General features: G+C 42.2%; 1 pseudogene; it reads left to right on the top strand.

Annotated features, from left to right (window-relative positions):
- The window catches only part of LOC130297987 (oocyte zinc finger protein XlCOF7.1-like), a 32,174-nt pseudogene extending 8,644 nt beyond the window's left edge, over nucleotides 1–23,530 (top strand).
- Nucleotides 23,531–23,824: the final 294 nt, after the last annotated feature.

The raw sequence follows: 23,824 nt of genomic DNA, 5'->3' as shown, positions 1-23,824 counted from the left end.
TCTCCTATGGGATAATAATGATCAGTATAAGATCAGTGTGTGCAGTGTTATAGGTCCCTATGGGATAACAATGATCAGGATAAGAGATCAGTGTGTGCAGTGTTATAGGTCCCTATGGGATAATAATAATCAGTATAAGAGATCAGTGTATACAGTGTTATAGTCTCCTATGGGATAATAATGATCAGTATAAGAGATCAGTGTGTGCAGTGTTATAGTCTCCTATGGGATAATAATGATCAGTATAAGAGATCAGTGTGTGCAGTGTTATAGGTCCCTATGGGATAACAATGATCAGTATAAGAGATCAGTGTGTGCAGTGTTATAGGTCCCTATGGGATAATAATGATCAGTATAAGAGATCAGTGTGTGCAGTGTTATAGTCTCCTATGGGATAATAATGATCAGTATAAGAGATCAGTGTGTGCAGTGTTATAGTCTCCTATGGGATAACAATGATCAGTATAAGAGATCAGTGTGTGCAGTGTTATAGTCTCCTATGGGATAATAATGATCAGTATAAGAGATCAGTGTGTGCAGTGTTATAGTCTCCTATGGGATAACAGTGATCAGTGTAAGAGATCAGTGTGTGCAGTGTTATAGGTCCCTATGGGATAATAATGATCAGTATAAGAGATCAGTGTGTGCAGTGTTAGTCTCCTATGGGATAACAATGATCAGTATAAGAGATCAGTGTGTGCAGTGTTATAGGTCCCTATGGGATAATAATGATCAGTATAAGAGATCAGTGTGTGCAGTGTTATAGTCTCCTATGGGATAACAATGATCAGTATAAGAGATCAGTGTGTGCAGTGTTATAGGTCCCTATGGGATAATAATGATCAGTATAAGAGATCAGTGTGTGCAGTGTTATAGTCTCCTATGGGATAATAATGATCAGTATAAGAGATCAGTGTGTGCAGTGTTATAGGTCCCTATGGGATAACAATGATCAGTATAAGAGATCAGTGTGTGCAGTGTTATAGGTCCCTATGGGATAATAATGATCAGTATAAGAGATCAGTGTGTTCAGTGTTATAGGTCCCTATGGGATAACAATGATCAGTATAAGAGATCAGTGTGTGCAGTGTTATAGGTCCCTATGGGATAATAATAATCAGTATAAGAGATCAGTGTATACAGTGTTATAGTCTCCTATGGGATAATAATGATCAGTATAAGAGATCAGTGTGTGCAGTGTTATAGTCTCCTATGGGATAACAATGATCAGTATAAGAGATCAGTGTGTTCAGTGTTATAGTCTCCTATGGAATAATAATGATCAGTATAAGAGATCAGTGTGTGCAGTGTTATAGGTCCCTATGGGATAATAATGATCAGTATAAGAGATCAGTGTGTGCAGTGTTATAGGTCCCTATGGGATAGCAATGATCAGTATAAGAGATCAGTGTGTGCAGTGTTATAGTCTCCTAGGGGATAATAATGATCAGTATAAGAGATCAGTGTGTGCAGTGTTATAGTCTCCTATGGGATAATAATGATCAGTATAAGAGATCAGTGTGTGCAGTGTTATAGTCTCCTATGGGATAACAATGATCAGTATAAGAGATCAGTGTGTGCAGTGTTATAGGTCCCTATGGGATAATAATGATCAGTATAAGAGATCAGTGTGTGCAGTGTTATAGGTCCCTATGGGATAGTAATGATCAGTATAAGAGATCAGTGTGTGCAGTGTTATAGTCTCCTATGGGATAACAATGATCAGTATAAGAGATTAGTGTGTGCAGTGTTATAGGTCCCTATGGGATAATAATGATCAGTATAAGAGATCAGTGTGTGCAGTGTTATAGTCTCCTATGGGATAACAATGATCAGTATAAGAGATCAGTGTGTGCAGTGTTATAGGTCCCTATGGGATAATAATGATCAGTATAAGAGATCAGTGTGTGCAGTGTTATAGGTCCCTATGGGATAATAATGATCAGTATAAGAGATCAGTGTGTGCTGTGTTATAGTCTTCTATGGGATAACAATGATCAGTATAAGAGATCAGTGTGTGCTGTGTTATAGTCTCCTATGGGATAATAATGATCAGTATAAGAGATCAGTGTGTGCAGTGTTATAGTCTCCTATGGGATAACAATGATCAGTATAAGAGATCAGTGTGTGCAGTGTTATAGGTCCCTATGGGATAATAATGATCAGTATAAGAGATCAGTGTGTGCAGTGTTATAGGTGCCTATGGGATAATAATGATCAGTATAAGAGATCAGTGTGTGCAGTGTTATAGTCTCCTATGGGATAATAATGATCAGTATAAGAGATCAGTGTGTGCAGTGTTATAGTCTCCTATGGGATAATAATGATCAGTATAAGAGATCAGTGTGTGCAGTGTTATAGTCTCCTATGGGATAATAATGATCAGTATAAGAGATCAGTGTGTGCAGTGTTATAGGTCCCTATGGGATAATAATGATCAGTATAAGAGATCAGTGTGATCAGTGTTATAGTCTCCTATGGGATAACAATGATCAGTATAAGATATCAGTGTGTGCAGTGTTATAGTCTCCTATGGGATAATAATGATCAGTATAAGAGATCAGTGTGTGCAGTGTTATAGGTCCCTATGGGATAATAATGATCAGTATAAGAGATCAGTGTGTGCAGTGTTATAGGTCCCTATGGGATAACAATGATCAGTATAAGAGATCAGTGTGATCAGTGTTATAGTCTCCTATGGGATAATAATGATCAGTATAAGAGATCAGTGTGTGCAGTGTTATAGTCTCCTATGGGATAATAATGATCAGTATAAGAGATCAGTGTGTGCAGTGTTATAGTCTCCTATGGGATAATAATGATCAGTATAAGAGATCAGTGTGATCAGTGTTATATTCTCCTATGGGATAATAATGATCAGTATAAGAGATCAGTGTGATCAGTGTTATAGTCTCCTATGGGATAATAATGATCAGTATAAGAGATCAGTGTGTGCAGTGTTATAGTCTCCTATGGGATAATAATGATCAGTATAAGAGATCAGTGTGATCAGTGTTATAGTCTCCTATGGGATAATAATGATCAGTATAAGAGATCAGTGTGATCAGTGTTATAGTCTCCTATGGGATAATAATGATCAGTATAAGATATCAGTGTGTGCAGTGTTATAGTCTCCTATGGGATAATAATGATCAGTATAAGAGATCAGTGTGTGCAGTGTTATAGGTCCCTATGGGATAATAATGATCAGTATAAGAGATCAGTGTGTGCAGTGTTATAGGTCCCTATGGGATAACAATGATCAGTATAAGAGATCAGTGTGATCAGTGTTATAGTCTCCTATGGGATAATAATGATCAGTATAAGAGATCAGTGTGTGCAGTGTTATAGTCTCCTATGGGATAATAATGATCAGTATAAGAGATCAGTGTGATCAGTGTTATAGGTCCCTATGGGATAATAATGATCAGTATAAGAGATCAGTGTGTGCAGTGTTATAGGTCCCTATGGGATAACAATGATCAGTATAAGAGATCAGTGTGATCAGTGTTATAGTCTCCTATGGGATAATAATGATCAGTATAAGAGATCAGTGTATGCAGTGTTATAGTCTCCTATGGGATAATAATGATCAGTATAAGAGATCAGTGTGTGCAGTGTTATAGTCTCCTATGGGATAATAATGATCAGTATAAGAGATCAGTGTGATCAGTGTTATATTCTCCTATGGGATAATAATGATCAGTATAAGAGATCAGTGTGATCAGTGTTATAGTCTCCTATGGGATAATAATGATCAGTATAAGAGATCAGTGTGTGCAGTGTTATAGTCTCCTATGGGATAATAATGATCAGTATAAGAGATCAGTGTGATCAGTGTTATAGTCTCCTATGGGATAATAATGATCAGTATAAGAGATCAGTGTGATCAGTGTTATAGTCTCCTATGGGATAATAATGATCAGTATAAGAGATCAGTGTGTGCAGTGTTATAGTCTCCTATGGGATAATAATGATCAGTATAAGAGATCAGTGTGATCAGTGTTATAGTCTCCTATGGGATAATAATGATCAGTATAAGAGATCAGTGTGTGCAGTGTTATAGTCTCCTATGGGATAATAATGATCAGTATAAGAGATCAGTGTGTGCAGTGTTATAGTCTCCTATGGGATAATAATGATCAGTATAAGAGATCAGTGTGATCAGTGTTATAGGTCCCTATGGGATAATAATGATCAGTATAAGAGATCAGTGTGTGCAGTGTTATAGGTCCCTATGGGATAACAATGATCAGTATAAGAGATCAGTGTGATCAGTGTTATAGTCTCCTATGGGATAATAATGATCAGTATAAGAGATCAGTGTATGCAGTGTTATAGTCTCCTATGGGATAATAATGATCAGTATAAGAGATCAGTGTGTGCAGTGTTATAGTCTCCTATGGGATAATAATGATCAGTATAAGAGATCAGTGTGATCAGTGTTATATTCTCCTATGGGATAATAATGATCAGTATAAGAGATCAGTGTGATCAGTGTTATAGTCTCCTATGGGATAATAATGATCAGTATAAGAGATCAGTGTGTGCAGTGTTATAGTCTCCTATGGGATAATAATGATCAGTATAAGAGATCAGTGTGATCAGTGTTATAGTCTCCTATGGGATAATAATGATCAGTATAAGAGATCAGTGTGATCAGTGTTATAGTCTCCTATGGGATAATAATGATCAGTATAAGAGATCAGTGTGTGCAGTGTTATAGTCTCCTATGGGATAATAATGATCAGTATAAGAGATCAGTGTGATCAGTGTTATAGTCTCCTATATATAACACTGCAAAAAAAAAGTGGAAAAAAAAGTGAATAAATATCATTTAACTCCTCCCCTATTAAAAGTTTGAATCATCCCCCTTTTCCAATTTAAAAAAAAACCCACAGTGTAAATAAAAATAAACATATATGGTATCACCTCGTGCGGAAATGTCGGAATTATAGAAATATATCATTAATTAAACCGCTCGGTCAATGGCGTACGCGCAAAAAAAATTCCAAAGTCCAAAATAGTGCATTTTTGGTCACTTTTTATATCATCGATCAATAAGTCCTATCAATGCAAAAATGGTACCGTTAAAAACTTCAGATCACGGCGCAAAAAATGAGCCCTCATACCGGCCCAAACACGTAAAAATTAAAAAGTTATAGGGGTCAGAAGATGACAATTTTAAACGTTTCCTGCATGTAGTTATGATTTTTTCCAACCTATATAAGTCGGGGATCATTATAACCGTATGGACCTACAGAATAATGATAAGGGGTCATTTATACCGAAATATGTACTGCGTAGAAACGGAAGCCCACAAAAGTTACAAAACAGCGTTTTTTTTCCAATTTTGTCGCACAATGATTTTTTTTTCCGTTTCACCGTAGATTTTTGGGCACAATGACTGACGTCATTACAAAGTAGAATTGGTGGCGCAAAAAATAAGCATCATATGGATTTTTAGGTGCAAAATTGAAAGAGTTACGATTTTTTAAAGGCAAGGAGGAAAAAACGAAAATGCAAAAACGGAAAACCCCCCGGTCCTTAAGGGGTTAAGGGGTTAAAGGGGTACTCCCGTGGAAACCTCTCTTTTTTTTTTTTTTTTTTTTTAAATCAAGTGGTGCCTGTAAATTAAACAGATTTGTAAATTACTTCTATAAAAAAAATCTTAATCCTTCCAGTACTTTTTAGGGCCTGTATACTAAAGAGAAATCCAATAAAGAAATGCATTTTCTGTGACATCACGAACACAGTGCTCTCTGCTGACCTCTGCTGTGATTACGGCATCTGCGGCAGTGCGGTACTTTAAATGAATGATCGGATCGCCCCCAGCAGGGCCGCGGTGATCCGATCATCCAGCATGGCGGCCGGAGGTCCCCTCACCTGACTCCGTCCATCTCTCGGCATCTCCTGCTCTGGTCTGAGATCGAGCAGACCAGAGCAGAAGATAGACCATAATACTGATCAGTGCTATGTCCTATGCATAGCACTGAACAGTATTAGCAATCAAAGGATTGCTATAGATTGTCCCCTATGGGGACTATTAAAGTGTAAAAATGAAAAATCTCCTCCCCCAATAAAAATGTAAAATGTCTTTTTTTTCCCCATTTTACCCCATAAAGTGTAAAAAAAAAAAAAAATACACACATTTGGTTTCGCCGCGTGCGTAAATTTCCGAAGTATTAAAATATAATGTTATTGATCCTGTGCATTGAACGGCGTGAACGTAAAAAAAAAAAAAAAAAATAGCTGTTTTCTCTATTTGCTCCATTGGGGGACACAGACCGTGGGTGCGTATATGCGCTGTTAACCCCCTCTGGCCAACAGACGTCTGGGTGGTACCTCATGGGTCCGGGTCCCCCTTTTTTCTCTGCCGCCTCGCTCGCACATAGCAGCCAGGCGTGATGCAGGGATGAAAAGCTGACTGAAGACTTCACTGAAGACTCCTTTAGGTAAGTTCTTCTGACTGAGGTAAGTACTTTCCCCTTTTTTTTCCACAGGTATGGACTCGCAACCTCTGGAGACCCCAGACTATGCTGGGGGAGCAACTACACCTGAGGGGGCATATGTTTATAAGGCATGTGCTATGGAAATCTTTATTGTGTGTGTCTTTTAGGGCACTACTCAGAGCCTTATATGCGGCTGTCAGCCGCGGCGCTGCTTCGGCTTGGGCGCTCTCAGCGCCGGCTTATTCCCTGTACTTGCAGCACCTTATAAGCAGCTGCAAGCCGCGGCGCTGTTAAGAGCCGGGCGCTTCAGCGCCGGCTTACTTTTACTTTCGCTTTCGCCGGCAGAGGCTGTCACGCCCCCTCCCATAGACTTGCATTGAGGGGGCGGGGAGTGACATCACACGGGGGCGGAGTCGTGATGTCACAATCTCACGTCACCGTGGTCGGGAGCCGAAGACTCCAGCGTTTCCGGAAGCCACAACCGGTGGGTCATGCAGCCGAGATCCCGGGGGTCCCCAGCAATCTGAAATCTTATCCCCTGTCCTTTCGATGGGGGATAAAATGTCTAGGGGTGGAGTACCCCTTTAAAGTTAAAATCGGCTTGGTCCTTAAGGGGTTAAAGTCCTTATGTTCCTGAAACACTCCCAAATCCATTTAGATTTTTTCCATCTTGCTTTGGAGCATAGTGATTTCGGCTGATTCCTCTCCAGTAAAGTCGCCTCCCATTTTGTTTCAGATTGTGGGGAATCTACTTCCACTGGTCTGAGACGCCGACCACAGGAACAATGTCCTTTAAAAGATACGTGGAAAGGGTTTTGTGGTTCCAACAAACTTTCATTTCCTTGGCAAGTGATGTCTCCATTTCTTTGAATAAACACAACATATCCGTAGGTCCTGTATTTCTTGGAGTGACTGGTTTACGTACACATACGGAGCGGACTATAGTATTGCGCCTTGTGCTTAGCCAGTAATTCCTCCTACAGCTCCCATCGTGTCCGGAACGGCGTCTTCCATAGTAGCAAAGTCTTTTAATCCAAATATTCACCCTTTTTGGTCTGTGGAGCTCGTCAAGCAGTATAGCAATGTTTGTTACTCTATGACTAAGCGTGAAACGTGTCAGAGGTTTTATCGTGTTTATGCAACGTATCCAATAAAGTAATACCCTGTTTTACTTCAACCTGGATGCTGGACATTTTCCTCATCATATTGTTCTGCAGTGAAGCTGGGGGTAGGACCGTTCACAGGTGTGGAAGCTTATCTGGGTGAGCTGTCGTTACTACATGTTTTGAGGTTTGTTACAGTGTGTCACCCCAGTAGTAAGGAGATTACATGAGGAGGAGGTTTGTTACAGTGTGTCACCCCAGTAGTAAGGACATTACATGAGGAGGAGGTTTGTTACAGTGTGTCACCCCAGTAGTAAGGACATTACATGAGGAGGAGGTTTGTTACAGTGTGTCACCCCAGTAGTAAGGAGATTACATGAGGAGGAGGTTTGTGACTGTGTGTCACCCCAGGAGGAGGTTTGTTACAGTGTGTCACCCCAGTAGTATGGAGATTACATGAGGAGGAGGTTTGTTACAGTGTGTCTTGGTTCTGTTATTCAGGCTCCTCCTCTTCCCCTCCAGCTGACCCAGTTGTCTCCTCTTCTCCTGAATGACCCCCCAAGGATGGAGAAGGACAGGAATGAGATGACTAAGAGAATATTACACTTCACCTTGGAGATCCTCCACCTGCTGACTGGAGAGGTGAGGTGACCCATCTACATTTCCACCATTGTTGTCCCCCATCTACATTTCCACCATTGTTGTCCCCTCATCTACATTTCCACCATTGTTGCCCCCATCTACATTTCCACCATTGTTGTCCCCTCATTTACATTTCCACCATTGTTGTCCCCATCTACATTTCCACCATTGTTGGCCCCATCTACATTTCCACCATTGTTGGCCCCATCTACATTTCCACCATTGCTGTCCCATCTACATTTTCACCATTATTGTCCCCCATCTTTGGCCCCGCTCTATGTTCTGGATGTCTCTTTGTAGGTGAGGTCTCCAGAACTGACCCCAGTATTCCAGATGTGCTCACTAGAGCTCTATACAGGGGGCACAATCTCCTCTTTGTAGTGATGGAGGAATACTGGGGTCAGGCCCCTCATTGTCTCTCTCCATACACAGGATTACACCATAGTGAAGAAGACATGGGGGGAGTGTGTGGCCCCCAGCAGCCATCTCCATGAGTCAGGAGGAGGGAGCAGGGCCCGGGGCACCATCATGGAGCCTCCACCTCACTCACTGATACATGAGAAGAAGATCCTAGAACTCACCCAAAGGATCACTGAGCTGCTGACTGGAGAGGTGACCCTGCTGGACATTATACAGTAATGGAGGGGTCTGGTGATGACTGGAGAGGTGACACTGCTGGGACATTATACAGTAATGGAGGGGTCTGGTGATGACTTGAGAGGTGACCCTGCTGGGACATTATACAGTAATGGAGGGGTCTAGTGATGACTGGAGAGGTGACCCTGCTGGGACATTATACAGTAATGGAGGGGTCTGGTGATGACTGGAGAGGTCACACTGCTGGGACATTATACAGTAATGGAGGGGTCTGATGACTAAAGAGGTGACACTGCTGGGACATACAGTAATGGAGGGGTCTGGTGATGACTGGAGAGGTAACACTGCTGGGACATTATACAGTAATGGAGGGGTCTGGTGATGACTTGAGAGGTGACCCTGCTGGGACATTATACAGTAATGGAGGGGTCTAGTGATGACTGGAGAGGTGACCCTGCTGGGACATTATACAGTAATGGAGGGGTCTGGTGATGACTGGAGAGGTCACACTGCTGGGACATTATACAGTAATGGAGGGGTCTGATGACTAGAGAGGTGACACTGCTGGGACATACAGTAATGGAGGCGTCTGGTGATGACTGGAGAGGTGACACTACTGGGACGTTATACAGTAATGGAGGGGTCTGGTGATGACTGGAGAGGTGACACTGCTGGGACATTATACAGTAATGGAGGGGTCTGGTGATGACTGGAGAGGTAACACTGCTGGGACATTATACAGTAATGGAGGGGTCTGGTGATGACTAGAGAGGTGACACTGCTGGGACATTATACAGTAATGGAGGGGTCTGGTGATGATTAGAGAGGTGACACTGCTGGGACATTATACAGTAATGGAGGGGTCTGGTGATGACTGGAGAGGTGACACTGCTGGGACATTATACATTAATGGAGGGGTCTGGTGATGACTGGAGAGGTGACACTGCTGGGAAATTATACAGTAATGGAGGGGGCTGGTGATGATTATAGAGGTGACACTGCTGGGACATTATGCAGTAATGGAGGGGTCTGGTGATGACTGGAGAGGTGACACTGCTGGGACATTGTCACGATGCCGGCTGGCAGGAGGTGGATCCTCTGTGCCAGAGAGGGATTGGCGTGGACCGTGCTAGTGGACCGGTTCTAAGTCACTACTGGTATTCACCAGAGCCCGCCGCAAAGCGGGATGGTCTTGCTGCGGCGGTAGTGACCAGGTCGTATCCACTAGCAACGGCTCAACCTCTCTGACTGCTGAAGATAGGCGCAGTACAAGGGAGTAGACAGAAGCAAAGTCGGACGTAGCAGAAGGTCGGGGCAGGCAGCAAGGATCGTAGTCAGGGGCAACGGCAGGAGGTCTGGAACACAGGCTAGGAACACACAAGGGAACGCTTTCACTGGCACAATGGCAACAAGATCCGGCGAGGGAGTGCAGGGGAAGTGAGGTATAAATAGGGAGTGCACAGGTGAACACACTGATTAGAACCACTGCGCCAATCAGCGGCGCAGTGGCCCTTTAAATCGCAGAGACCCGGCGCGCGCGCGCCCTAGGGAGCGGGGCCGCGCGCGCCGGGACAGGACCGACGGAGAGCGAGTCAGGTACGGGAGCCGGGGTGCGCATCGCGAGCGGGCGCCACCCGCATCGCGAATCGCATCCCGGCTGGAGGCGGTATCGCAGCGCACCCTGTCAGTGGATCTGACCGGGGCGCTGCGGGAGCGAGAGTGTAGCGAGCGCTCCGGGGAGGAGCGGGAACCCGGAGCGCTCGGCGTAACAGACATTATATAGTAATGGAGGGGTCTGGTGATGACTGGAGAGGTGACACTGCTGGGACATTATACAGTAATGGAGGGGTCTGGTGATGACTGGAGAGGTGACACTGCTGGGACATTATACAGTAATGGAGGGGTCTGGTGACGACTGGAGAGGTGACACTGCTGGGACATTATACAGTAATGGAGGGGTCTGGTGATGACTGGAGAGGTGACACTGCTGGGACATTCTACAGTAATGGAGGGGTCTGGTGATGAGTAGAGAGGTGACACTGTTGGGACATTATACAGTAATGGAGGGGTCTGGTGATGACTGGAGAGGTGACACTGCTGGGATATTATACAGTAATGGAGGCGTCTGGTGATGACTGGAGAGGTGACACTGCTGGTACATTATACAGTAATGGAGAGGTCTGGTGATAATTAGAGAGGTGACACTGCTGGGACATTATATAGTAATGGAGGGGTCTGGTGATGACTGGAGAGGTCACACTGCTGGGACATTATACAGTAATGGAGGGGTCTGGTGATGACTGGAGAGGTGACACTGCTGGGACATTATACAGTAATGGAGGGGTCTGGTGATGATTAGAGAGGTGACACTGCTGGGACATTATACAGTAATGGAGGGGTCTGGTGATGACTGGAGAGGTGACACTGCTGGGACATTGTACAGTAACTGAGGGGTCTGGTGATGACTGGAGAGGTGACACTGCTGGGACATTATACAGTAATGGAGGGGTCTGGTGATGACTGGAGAGGTGACACTGCTAGGACATTATACAGTAATGGAGAGGTCTGGTGATGATTAGAGAGGTGACACTGCTGGGACATTATACAGTAATGGAGGGGTCTGGTGATGATTAGAGAGGTGACACTGCTGGGACATTATACAGTAATGGAGGGGTCTGGTGATGATTAGAGAGGTGACACTGCTGGGACATTATACAGTAATGGAGGGGTCTGGTGATGATTAGAGGGGTGACACTGCTGGGACATTATACAGTAATGGAGGGGCCTGGTGATGATTAGAGAGGTGACACTGCTGGGACATTATACAGTAATGGAGGGGTCTGGTGATGACGATATCATTGTGTATCAGGTTCCTATAAGGTGTCAGGATGTGGCGGTCTATTTCTCCATGGAGGAGTGGGAGTATGTAGAAGGACACAAGGATCTGTACCAGGACAAAGTCATGATGGAGGATCACCGGCCCCTCACATCACAAGGTAAGAAGAGACATATATATATATATATACATATATATATATATATATACATATATATATATATATATATATATAGATATCACTCTCACTACCTAGTAACATAGAAATCTATCCAGCACTGATGTATGCATTCCCTGTGTGTTCCCTACAGATGGAGTCATTGATAGAAATCCACCCGAGAGGTGTCCCCGCCCTCTGTATTCCCAGGACTGTCCAGAGGGAAATGTCCTAGAGATCCATTATGGGGTAGATCTGACGATCATTAAAGTAGAGGATGAAGCAGAAGAAGAGATGATGAGTAGCGATGATGCTTATATGAGGGAAGTGAAGGGGGAATTTTCAGGAGGTGTTACCCAAGGTATGTAAAAGTGGTTTTACAAATGCAATTCAGAGGTTTCACAAAGGGGTATTTTATTTTTAGAAAATTCACTTACCTAATGTAGTTTTGTTTCAAATTGTTCTGGCTCCATCATGTTTTTACTCGATTTACACCTGATAGGAAGTTATGTAGTCCTCTTATTGTCAATGTGGTGTTGTCTCAGCAGCTTTCCAGCTCCTGACAGGAAGTTGTGTAGTCCACTCATTATCAGTTTTGTTTTGTCTTCATCCCCTGCTCCTCCTCCTCCTCTCCTGATACATCTCATCTTCCTCTATTGTCTCAGAAGGCGTAGCTTGATCTAGTCTCTGAGTTCAAGCCCCGCCCCCTGAGAACACCTTCGACCAGCTTCTACAGTTACATCAACATCTCCCTTTTATATACACATTTACACAAATAGTTCCTGGTGTGATCAATGTCACAAGCAGAGGAACAGACGGGATGAATGCAGCAGTTTTTGCAAATTTGCTGTTTGGAGAGAGATTCTGTTGTGTTGAGCAACATTCTGTAGCAGCTCAGGGCAGGGAATTGGTGGGAGAGGGGTAGACAGGGTGGGATGACTATGCTTAGGAAAAGCAATGCATTCTGGGAATTTTAGTACTGAGCAACTGTAGAATTAGGTCACTAAGCCAAAAATTAAGCTGAGATGTCTGTGAGGATAATGTGCAGCATTATTTTGAAAGGTGACATGAGTAGATAGAAAAGACATTAGGAGCTCAGCCTCCTCCTCACCTGTAGATGTAGAAGACATTAGGAGCTCAGCCTCCCCCTCCCGTGTGGAATGACATGTGCCTAATAACATATACTTTTCAAGTCATTGGGACAGGTCCTGTCTATTGTTGCCTATGTCCACGGAGCTTGCTGTAAAGCTTATCTCTAATGTTGTTAAGTCCCTATAATAATAATGCCCCCATAATAATGTACAGTGTCTTACATAAGTATTCACCCCCCTTTTGTACATTCTTTCATGGTATAACCACAGATTCAGATTCCTTTCATTGTGATTTTATGTAATCGACCAACCCAGAATAGTCCATCATTTAGAAGCTGAGGCTCTCAACCCCAGAAATCTATTACCCCTTTCCTTGGTGCCTCATAACCCAAGGCCAGATTGTCCAACAAAAAAAAATCCAAAAAACTCTACTAACTCTCCACTTTACATAGAAAACCCTACAAAGGGGCTTGGCCATCAGGAAAAAGGGGAGTGTTTCCAAAAAAAAAAAAAAAAAACGAAACCATATAAACTCAGCAGAGCGTTAAAGGGGTATATCCATGCCTCAGCCTTCTGTACATCCGATTCAGAAGGTTCGGAGCAGCGGTCACGACATCACGGCCACGCCCCCTCGTGATGTCACGCCACGCCCCTTCATGGCATTACTCATCAAGCCCCCTCCCATAGACATTAATGGAGGGGACTTGACGTGATGCCATGAAGGGGCATGCCTTGACATCACGACTTTACAAATATGTAAATTCTCAGTTGCCTTCTAGGAAGGTCCAAGGTGCAAACTGACTTTGCCTCCTGCCTGCTGATTTTGTATCACATCACTCTCTGTATTTGACCTTTGTTTTTCCTGATGTTTCTTCTTGTTCTGATTTTGTACCGCGCTGCCTTCTTGGTTTCCATTGCTGGTTTTCCATGGTTAACCCTTTGCTGATTCTGTACCTATCTGTATGCGTGCTGCTGACCTGGCCTAACCGAATTTCCTTGACATTCCGTGCACGTAGTCCAGTGTAGGGAGCATCGCCCAGTTGGGGTCCGCCCTTTAGGGCTGATCGTCCAAGTTGGTAGTGCCAGGGGTTTGGGGTGAGCTCAGATCTTCACTGCTCCTTCTGCCGGATGTGAAAGAGGGAATATGTGCTTTATGTATATTATGAAAAATTATGTTTTATGTTACCTCCTAATTTTTAACCAAGTAACGTTATACTTCTGGTCATTACAGACACAATTATATCAATTATCTGGGTGTGCATGTAATTCTACACCCCCCCCCCCTTGAAGGAGAAAAAAAACAAAAACATTCCCCCATCAGAGTGCTTCCTGACGGCTGTGTTATCCACTGAGGGGGGATCCAGGACTACTGTGTATTGATAGACAGGCCAGGCTGGACTTCCCTAGACTCTACCCTGTCTCACATAGCTCCCCCTGGTGGTGCCAAATAAACCTACCTAAATTGGAGGAGAAGTGGGAGGATGGATTTAGACCTTTGAGAGTCCTGTAATATATGAACTTGGCCTGGTTCCAGTTTCTGCCTTAGCTCCTTGCACACCCGGCTGTCGGCGTCTCTCATCGTCCTGTTCCGTTCATGTCACAGGGGCCATTCGTTGCTGTGTGCTCACAATGCGTGGTAAATTTAAGCTAGTCAGCTGCTTAGTATTATGACTATCAGTGTGGATTGTCCCCTTCTCTGGCGTTCTGTATTCTGTGCTATTCTCTGACCTCTGCTTGTGAACTGACCTTGCCTCATACCTGCTGATATTGTACCGCACCACTCTCTAGGTTTTCCACACTCTCTTCTTCTGGTTCTGATTTTGTACTGCGCAGCTCTGTTGTTTTTGACTGCTGGCTTTCTGTAGTTAACCAAAATAAAACAAAAAGCAGAACGTGCTTTGTATATACAATTGTCCAGCCATGTTATATATTTCCAAAGGAAAGGATCGCAGCACACATGGAAGTTCTATAAAGTGCAGTGTTTATTGCATCCTCACAACACAAATTGCAACGTTTCTGAGACTTCTTGCCTCCTTTCTCAAGCATGATATATATAAGGGTGGTTACATATAAAGGAGAAGGCAGTCACCAGACACCAGTCATCAGCCAATCTATGAGTCTTTAAAGTTCATAGAGCGTAGGGGGCACTGATAGTGGGGGGATAGTGCACCCTCACTCCTCTTATACTATATATGGCTACGGGAATCTTCTAAAGTGGCATTTAAAGGGTTTCTTTGTTTATTTAGCTTTTTTAACTTTTGGTGTAACCTGATCCTTCAGATCCACGATCATCAGGCAGGAGCTATTTGACACTGATTTGTGTAAAAGACAATTTCCTCCAGCTGTTGCAAAACTTCAACTCCCAGCATGCCCAGACAGCCGCTGGCTGTCCGGGCATGCTGGGAGTTGAAGTTTTGCTGATATCTGGTGACGGTGGAGCCATTAGGTTCTACAGATCATTGCCATGTCCAAAAGATGGCAGCTATGTCTCGCAGAACGTTATCTTGTTAAAGGAGTATCCTCATCTCAACTAAGGTAAAATGGTAAGGCACGTCAAGTTAATTATTTTTGGACATATATATATATATATATATATATATATATATATATATATATATACACACTCACACCAGCCTGACCACCACTTCTAAAGGGGAGCGGTGGTCTGTAACCTAGTCAACAAGGGGAGCAGTGGTCTGTAACCTAGTCAACAAGGGGAGTAGTGGTCTGTAAGCTAGTTAACAAGGGGAGCAGGGGTTTGTAACCTAGTTAACAAGGGAAATAGTGGCCTGTATGCAAGTCAACAAGGGGAGCAGTGGTCTGTAACCTAATCAACAAGAAAAGCAGTGGTCTGTTACCTGGTCCACGAGGGGAGCAGTGGTCTGTAAGCAAATCAACAAGGGCGAGCAGTAGTCCGTAACCTGGTCAACAAGGGCGAGCAGTAGTCTGTAACCTGGTCAACATGGGCGAGCAGTGGTCTGTAACCTAGTCAACAAGGGGAGGAATGGTCTGTAACCTGGTCCACAAGGGAAGCAGTGGTCTGTAAGCAAGTCAACAAGGGTGAGCAGTGGTCTGTAAGCTTGTCAACAAGGGGAGCAGTAATCTGTACCCTAGTCACCGAGGGGAGCAATGGTTTGCAACCTAGTCAACAAGGGGAGCAGGTGTCTGTAACCTAGTCAATGAGCAAAGTAAAGGAGCAGGAATATCAGGATAAAGAAGCAAAAGGTAATACCCCTTTAAGGCCGAAATCAAACACAAGACGTTTTTGCGGCAGTTTTGATGCAGTTTTTAGAGCCAAAGCCATAAACGTACCCAAAATAAAGAAAAGGTATAAAGAGGAGACTGATAAATGTTTTCTTGTTTTTGTGGACTATAAAAAAAACTAAATTAAATAACTGCATGTGTGTTACTGACCTAACACAAATTATATTTTGAAAAAAAAAAAAAAATTTTAAATAAATTTTTACCCCAACAGAAAATCCCAGTAAGAATTCTGAGGGAAACTTCATGTTATTCCTGAATGATAAAGGAGAAGATGGAGAGATCATGGAGCGCTCCTCAAGAGAAGATGGAGAGATCATGGAGCGCTCCTCAGGAGAAGACCTCCTTACCCCTAATGTCCATCCAGATCTATCATATAATAATCCCCCTGATCATGGGGAACCTTCTTGTCACCAACCACACCTTGTTACCATGAGAAGACCAAATTTTACACACAGAAGAATTCACGCAGGAGAGAAGAAATATTCATGTTCAGTATGTGGGAAATGTTTTACAAGCAAATCGTATCTTGTTATACATGAGAGAATTCACACAGGAGAGAAGCCGTATTCATGTTCAGAATGTGGAAAATGTTTTACAAATAAATCAAATCTTGCTACTCATGAGAGAAGACACTCTGGAGAGAAGCCGTACTCATGTTCAGCATGTGAAAAATGTTTTACAGACAAATCAAGTCTTGTTAAACATGAGATACTCCACACAGGAGAGATGCCGTATTCATGTTCAGAATGTGGAAAATGTTTTACAAAAAAATCTAACCTTGTTAAACACGAGAGAATTCACACAGGAGTGAGGCCGTATTCGTGTTCGGAATGTGGGAAATGTTTTACCACTAAATCAGATCTTGTTAAACATGAGAGAACTCATACAGGCGAGAAACCGTATTCATGTGTAGAATGTGGGAAATGTTTTACCAAAAAATCAAGCCTTGTTGAACATGAGCGAATACACACAGGAGAGAGGCCATTTTCGTGTCTGGAATGCGGGAAATGCTTTACACAAAAATCAAATCTTGTTATACATGAGAGAATTCACACAGGAGAGAAGCCGTATTCATGTTCAGAATGCGACAAATGCTTTACATATAAATCAGATCTCATAAAACATAAGAGAAGTCATGCAGAAGAGAAATCCTATTAATGTTCAGAATGTGGGAAATCTTTTACCAGTAATTCAGATATTGACAGAGGAGAGGAGCCGTTTCCATGTTCAGAATGTAGGAAATGTTTTACACAAAAATGTAATCTTGTTTTACAAGATGCACCAAAATAATGTGCTGAATTAATTACAAATTTATTATAATGTTTGTGCCAGAGACATATTTGGTTCTTAGTTTTGGAGCATTAGAAGCCAACATGGAATTGATAATAAAGTTGTATTTAGGTTCAACTGGGTCAAATCTTGTTTATGAATAATAAGTAGTTTAAAAAGTCTTTAGGGCCCTTTATTAGTGTAACATGTATTTACTCCATTTTGCTATTCGGCTTCAATTCAATTTAAATAAATATTTTTTACATTTTTAACTCGTGTGGCTATAATACACTTTGTCATATTTTGTATTTCGGCCTTTTTTTCATCTTATCCATTTATTATTTGTTTCATTTTATATAACCATTCTTTATGCTGTTTTATTATAACATGATAATATATAATGCTCTTGGAAAACTTTTACTTTTCATAAGTTTCATATATGTAAGTAAAATGAACAGTTTTATCTTATTTAATAAATTACTGACAGCATTTCTCCCAAATTCTAAATATAAATCTTGTAATTTAGATTTTTTTGTACAAATTAACAACTGGTGCATCAATGTAAGGGCTAAACTAATTTAAAATAAAAATTCAAAATCCAATTATTATTATTATAATTTTTTACTTAGAGTCAGAAATGAATATTTGGTGGAAAAAAAGTGATTTTTAATCCCACCTGGGACAAAAATTCACGAATCTCTGCTTTGTTCGATGGCTTGTGACCGTCCATCTCCATCATATTCCAGATGTTTGTCAGTGGGGTTCTGTCATGATCACGTCATGTAGGGCAGGGAAGAAGTGTGCCCTAACTTTTCCTAAAGCTGCTATCCCTTCCTATTGCATATCCCCCCTATGCGACAGATCTACAAGCACGAAGACCGTCCATCCAGTGCGCTATTGTACTGGGACTTCAGAGTCAAAATAATAAACGGGAACTGTACAAAGCCGGGGTACAAGTCAAGAACACAAGAGGTTAACACAATAACCAACAAGCACGAATACCAAAACAGGATATAGCAAACTGACAATCGGTTCAGGAACCAGAGACAAGATTAACGGCAGATATGATAATATGTACAAGACTGGAAAACAGGATGAATATAACACGACTAAACAGGACCGAAATATACAGGGGATGAACGGGTGAACTGATGGTCACACCATACAGGTCAGGATTACTAGAACACAATTCACACTAGGCAGGGAAAAAAAAAAACTTCAAAAGCCAAACTCCATAACATGGAGGAATACAGGTATAGATTATAAACAGGAATCACTAAATACTGAACACTGGACTGAGAACCAGATTAGTCTAAACAGACTTCAAGAACAAAACAGGAATAACTAAATACTGAACACTTGACTGAGAACCGGATTAGTCTAAACAGACTCCAAGAAAAACTACAAAAGCCAAACTCCAAAACATGGAGGAATATAGGTAAAGACTAAACATGAATACTAAATACTGGACTAAGAACAATAACTATACAGGACTTATACAAGAACTCAACAGGACTGATAACTGAATCCAATCTGAACATGGTAAGGTAAATAAGGTACACTAAATATGTACATAACACTAAAATCCTGAGCACAGTACAAACCTAACAAGGTTAAAATCTACATACAGGATAAGAAGCCATAATACATGTGACAGACTAAGGGGAGACCTCAAACATAGAGCAAACATAGTGCACATTGGCAGCAACAAATACTAGCAGAGCTGGGGACAAAATAACCCCGCCCGGAAGACTATTGGCTGGAAACATAAAAGGGGTACTCCACTGGCCAGCATTGGGAACATTTAGTTCCAACTGTGTGTGTGTGTGCTGTGGGGGTTGGCCCACGGCTGTCATGCTTTAACACTGTCCTCACCAAAGTACGCAGCATGAAAAAACTGGTCAGACATGAAAAGCAGGTGTGAATACACGCCAACTCCCAAAAACAGATATTACAAGTTCAGATCTGGAGACTGGTCTGGCCATGACGGGATCTTGAACTGTTGGTCCTCCGCCTGGCTGTGTGACATGGAACAACTGTCCTGCTGGAAGAACCAATTCTTGGAGCTGAGAACATTGTCAGAGCAGAAGAAACCAGGTCTTCTTCCAGGATAGCCATTTACCTGCATTGATTCATATGTTCTTCAAAAAGGCAAATCTGCCCGATTCCAACCTTGACGAAAGATCTCCAGATCATCACCGATCATTCACCAAATTTCACATTGTGGCTCGTAGGCCTCTCCAGGTTTCCGTCTACTCATTAGACAACAAGTGTTGGGCTAAGTTACTTCCTTGCTCCTCATTGAGGGCATTTTTGTAGCTTTGCACTATTTCAGCCCTGCCCCTTGTTGGAGCCAGTTTCGAACAATGCTTGCCGTCCCCTCTCCCCCCTAGTTGTTGTTTGCCATTGTTTTTGTAGATTACTTGGTGTTGTCCTACGGTTGTTGAGTTACGGTCATTCTCATCATCCATCAGTCAGTAGCTTCATTGTCCACAGTGTCCTGTTCCTTATTAGCGCTGAGGATAGTGAGGACCACGCGGGAGGATAGTGAGAACCACAGCGGGAGGATAGTTAGGACCAGGGCGGGAGGATAGTGATCACTACGGCAGGAGGATAGTGAGGACTACAGTGTGAGGATAGTGATCACCACAGCGGGAGGATAGTGAGAACCACAGTGGGAGGATATTTAGGACCAGGGCCGGAGGATAGTGATCACTACGGCAGGAGGATAGTGAGGACTACAGTGTGAGGATAGTGATCACCACAGCGGGAGGATAGTGAGAACCACAGCAGGAGGATAATGATCACCACAGAGGGAGGATAGTGAGGACCACAGAGGGAGGATAGTGAGGACCACAGTGGGGGGATAGCGAGGACCACAGAGGTGGTTTTTATACTTTAAACTCATTAGATTACATTCGGTTCAGTTAGTTACCGAAGCAGGAGAGGTTTTAGTTTTTTCCAGAGCTGTATTTAGATTAAATATAATACAATACTTAACAATAGGACAGCAGAATAATTATTATATAATACTAGGGTCCTTCATTAAGCCTAGCGAAACCCGCATCGGTACTATTTCAGTATTTCCTTATATCCAGTACATACAGTTATAGAGTGATACTATGTATTAGAACATTTCTGCTTATCAGCTACGGTGAGACAAGTTATAGTTTATAGAGGGCCCCCTCCTCTGTATATAAGCATAGGACCGGACTGGACTCGGGACGTGGGCCGCCATAGTTTGACACACAGACACAGGAATATGGATGGAAACAATTTTTTTTTTATGGATACATTTAATTAAAATCAATAAAAGATATGTACACTGTACGCCGTATATTTTTCTTCTGAGATGTAAGTTTACTGTGATGATAAGGAGGAGGCTGCTGGGAAAGTGATCTGTACAGCATTACAGTGAAGAGGTGACACCAGTAGATAGTGAAGATAATAGGAGCTCAGCCTCCCTCTTCCTGTAGATAGTGAAGATAATAGGAGCTCAGCCTACCCGCTATAGATATAGAAGTCAATATGAACTCCACCTCCCTCTTCCTTTTCCTGTAGATAGAGTAGACAATAGAACGCAGCCTCTCCCGCTATAGATATGGAAGACAATAGGAGCTCAGCCTCCATCTCCCTGTAGATAGAGAAGACAATATAAACTCAGCCTCCCCCACTATAGATCTAAAAGACAATGGGAGCTTAGCTTCCCCCTCCCCTGTAGATAGAGAAGACAATAGATCTGCCTACCCCTCCCTGTAAATAGAGAAGACAATAGGAGCTTAGCCTCCCCTCCCTGTAAATAGAGAAGACTATAGTAACTCAGCCTTCCCCCTGTATATATGGAAGACAATAGTAGCTCAACCTCACCCTCCCCTTGGATAGAGAAGACAATAGCTCAGTCTCCTCCTCCCAGTAGATAGAAGACAATAGAAGCTTAGCCGCCCCCTCCCCTGCACAGTTCACAGTGTATGCCCAGTAACTTTTCCTATATATGTCAATTGGACAGCTTCTATCTATTGTTGCCTACATACATGGGGCTTGATGTAAAGCATATCTCTAAAGCAGAGAATCATGGGGAATGTGATGGGGTCACCAGAGGTGGTATTCTGGATGGGCTATATGCACGAAAAAAAACAAAAAAACCCTCGTTATATGCCAAACCAGTGTGAATAATATATGGAATAGGTGATGGTGGAGGAATCTCCTTCCGTAATGTCTCCTCCCTAGAAGACGAGAAGTCGGGGATTCCTCTGCTCCAGTGTCTGTCTCAGTCATTCACCTTAGGGAAATGTTCTGAACTCATAAAGAAACTTGGAGTTATACTGTCGGTTTCCCTTCCCGAGTAGTTGTTTTCTTACTACAGAAGCTTTGTCTGATTGATAGAAGATGGCAGTCTTCACCGTAGGTTCTCTTTCTAAATATGCAGAACCCCCAAGGGGTGAAGATCGTTTTATTTTAATTTTATTTATTTTTTTGCAGTTTTGATGCAGTTCTTCGAGCCAAAGCCATAAGTGGACCCAAATGAGGAAAATTATATGTCCCATCTCTTTTGTATTTACATCTGTTTTAGGTAGACTATCAAAACATATTGGTTTGAGACAAAAATCTTAAAATCCATTTTTACCCCAACAGAACATCAGATGGAGGATTCTGAAGGAAATGTCATGTTATCGCTGAATTATAAAGGAGATGAAGATATCATGCAGCACTCCCCAGGAGAGGACTTCCTTAACCTTAATGTCCATCCAGATCTATCATATAATAATCCCCCTGATCATGAGGAATCTTCTCCTGAGCAATCACAGATGATTACCACAAGGACAGATCGGAAAGGAGAGAAAAGCATTCTGTATAACGAATGTGGGAAAGAGTTTTCAAAAAGATCAGATCTTTTTACTTCCAGAACATTTCACACAGAAGAGAAACCTTATTCATGTTCAGTATGCGGCAGATGTTTTACAAATCAATCATATCTTGTTATACATGAGAGAAGTCACACAGGAGAAAAGCCATTTTCATGTTCAGAGTGTGGGAAATGCTTTACACAAAAATCTAATCTCATCAGGCATGAAAGAATTCACACAGGGGATAAGATGCACTCGTGTTTAGAATGTGGGAAATGCTTTATCGATAAATCAGATCTTCTTAGACATGAGAGAAGTCACACGGGAGAGAAGCCATATTCGTGTTCGGCATGCGGGAAATGCTTTATAAATAAATCAGATCTTGTTAGACATGAGAGAAAACACACAGGAGAAAAGCCATATCCATGTTCAGAATGTGGGAAATGCTTTACACAAAAATCGAATCTCGTTAGACATGAGAGAAGTCACATGGGAGATAAGGTGTATTCATGTTCAGAATGTGTGAAAACTTTTATTACTAAGGTCGACCTAAGAAAACATGAAAAAATGCACATGGGCGAAAAGCCACTTTGATTTTCTGTATGTGGAAAATGTTTCACATAAGAATACGGTTTTGAAGCTAGTCAGAGAATTCCAATACAGAAGATACACTGAGCCCCATAAACTATACCAAAATGTTGGTTCCTTTGTGGCACAATTATTAATAAGTGACATTTATTATTACGTTTGGGTCAGAAAGATTAGCCACATGCTCCACATACAACATTTTGTCACACATCAATAGGAACGTATCTAAGATATGTCTATATTTAAGCCACATTTACCAAGTGAATGCGGCATTTATTGATGAACAAAACTGGTGTAGACAAAACCAACATGGAATTGGTGTCAAAGTTGTATTTAGGTGCAACCGGGTCCAAATCATTTTTAAAGGTATGATTTTGATTAATTTACTGGGTAGTAATTTATAAAGTTTTATCTTTCTGTAGTATCTTTTATTAGTGTAACATGTATTTAATATTAGGCTTCGCGTGAATTTACCTAAATATAAATTTGGGTATTTTCGACACACATGTTCGGCTGTTTTTCATTATATTAGTAGTGGAGTACCCGGTGTTGCCCAGTTTTTCCTTCCTAATCCTTGTTGGGGAGGAACATCTACAAAGGAGGAAGCTTTTGACTTCATATCCCGTCCTCATATATTGTTGTCATATCCCGTCCTCATATATTGTTGTCATTTCCCGTCCTCCTATATTGTTGTCATATCCCGTCCTCCTATATTGTTGTCATATCCCGTCCTCATATATTGTTGTCATATCCCGACCTCATATATTGTTGTCATATCCCGTCCTCATATATTGTTGTCATATCCCGTCCTCATATATTGTTGTCATATCCCGTCCTCATATATTGTTGTCATATCCCGTCCCCATATATTGTTGTCATATCCCGTCCTCCTATATTGTTGTCATATCCCGTCCTCATATATTGTTGTCATATCCCGTCCTCATATATTGTTGTCATTTCCCGTCCTCCTATATTGTTGTC

The sequence above is a fragment of the Hyla sarda genome (assembly GCF_029499605.1).
Source record: "Hyla sarda isolate aHylSar1 chromosome 1 unlocalized genomic scaffold, aHylSar1.hap1 SUPER_1_unloc_14, whole genome shotgun sequence".
In the NCBI taxonomy this organism is placed as follows: Eukaryota; Metazoa; Chordata; class Amphibia; order Anura; family Hylidae; genus Hyla; species Hyla sarda.
This window is presented reverse-complemented; position numbering and strand designations above follow the sequence as displayed.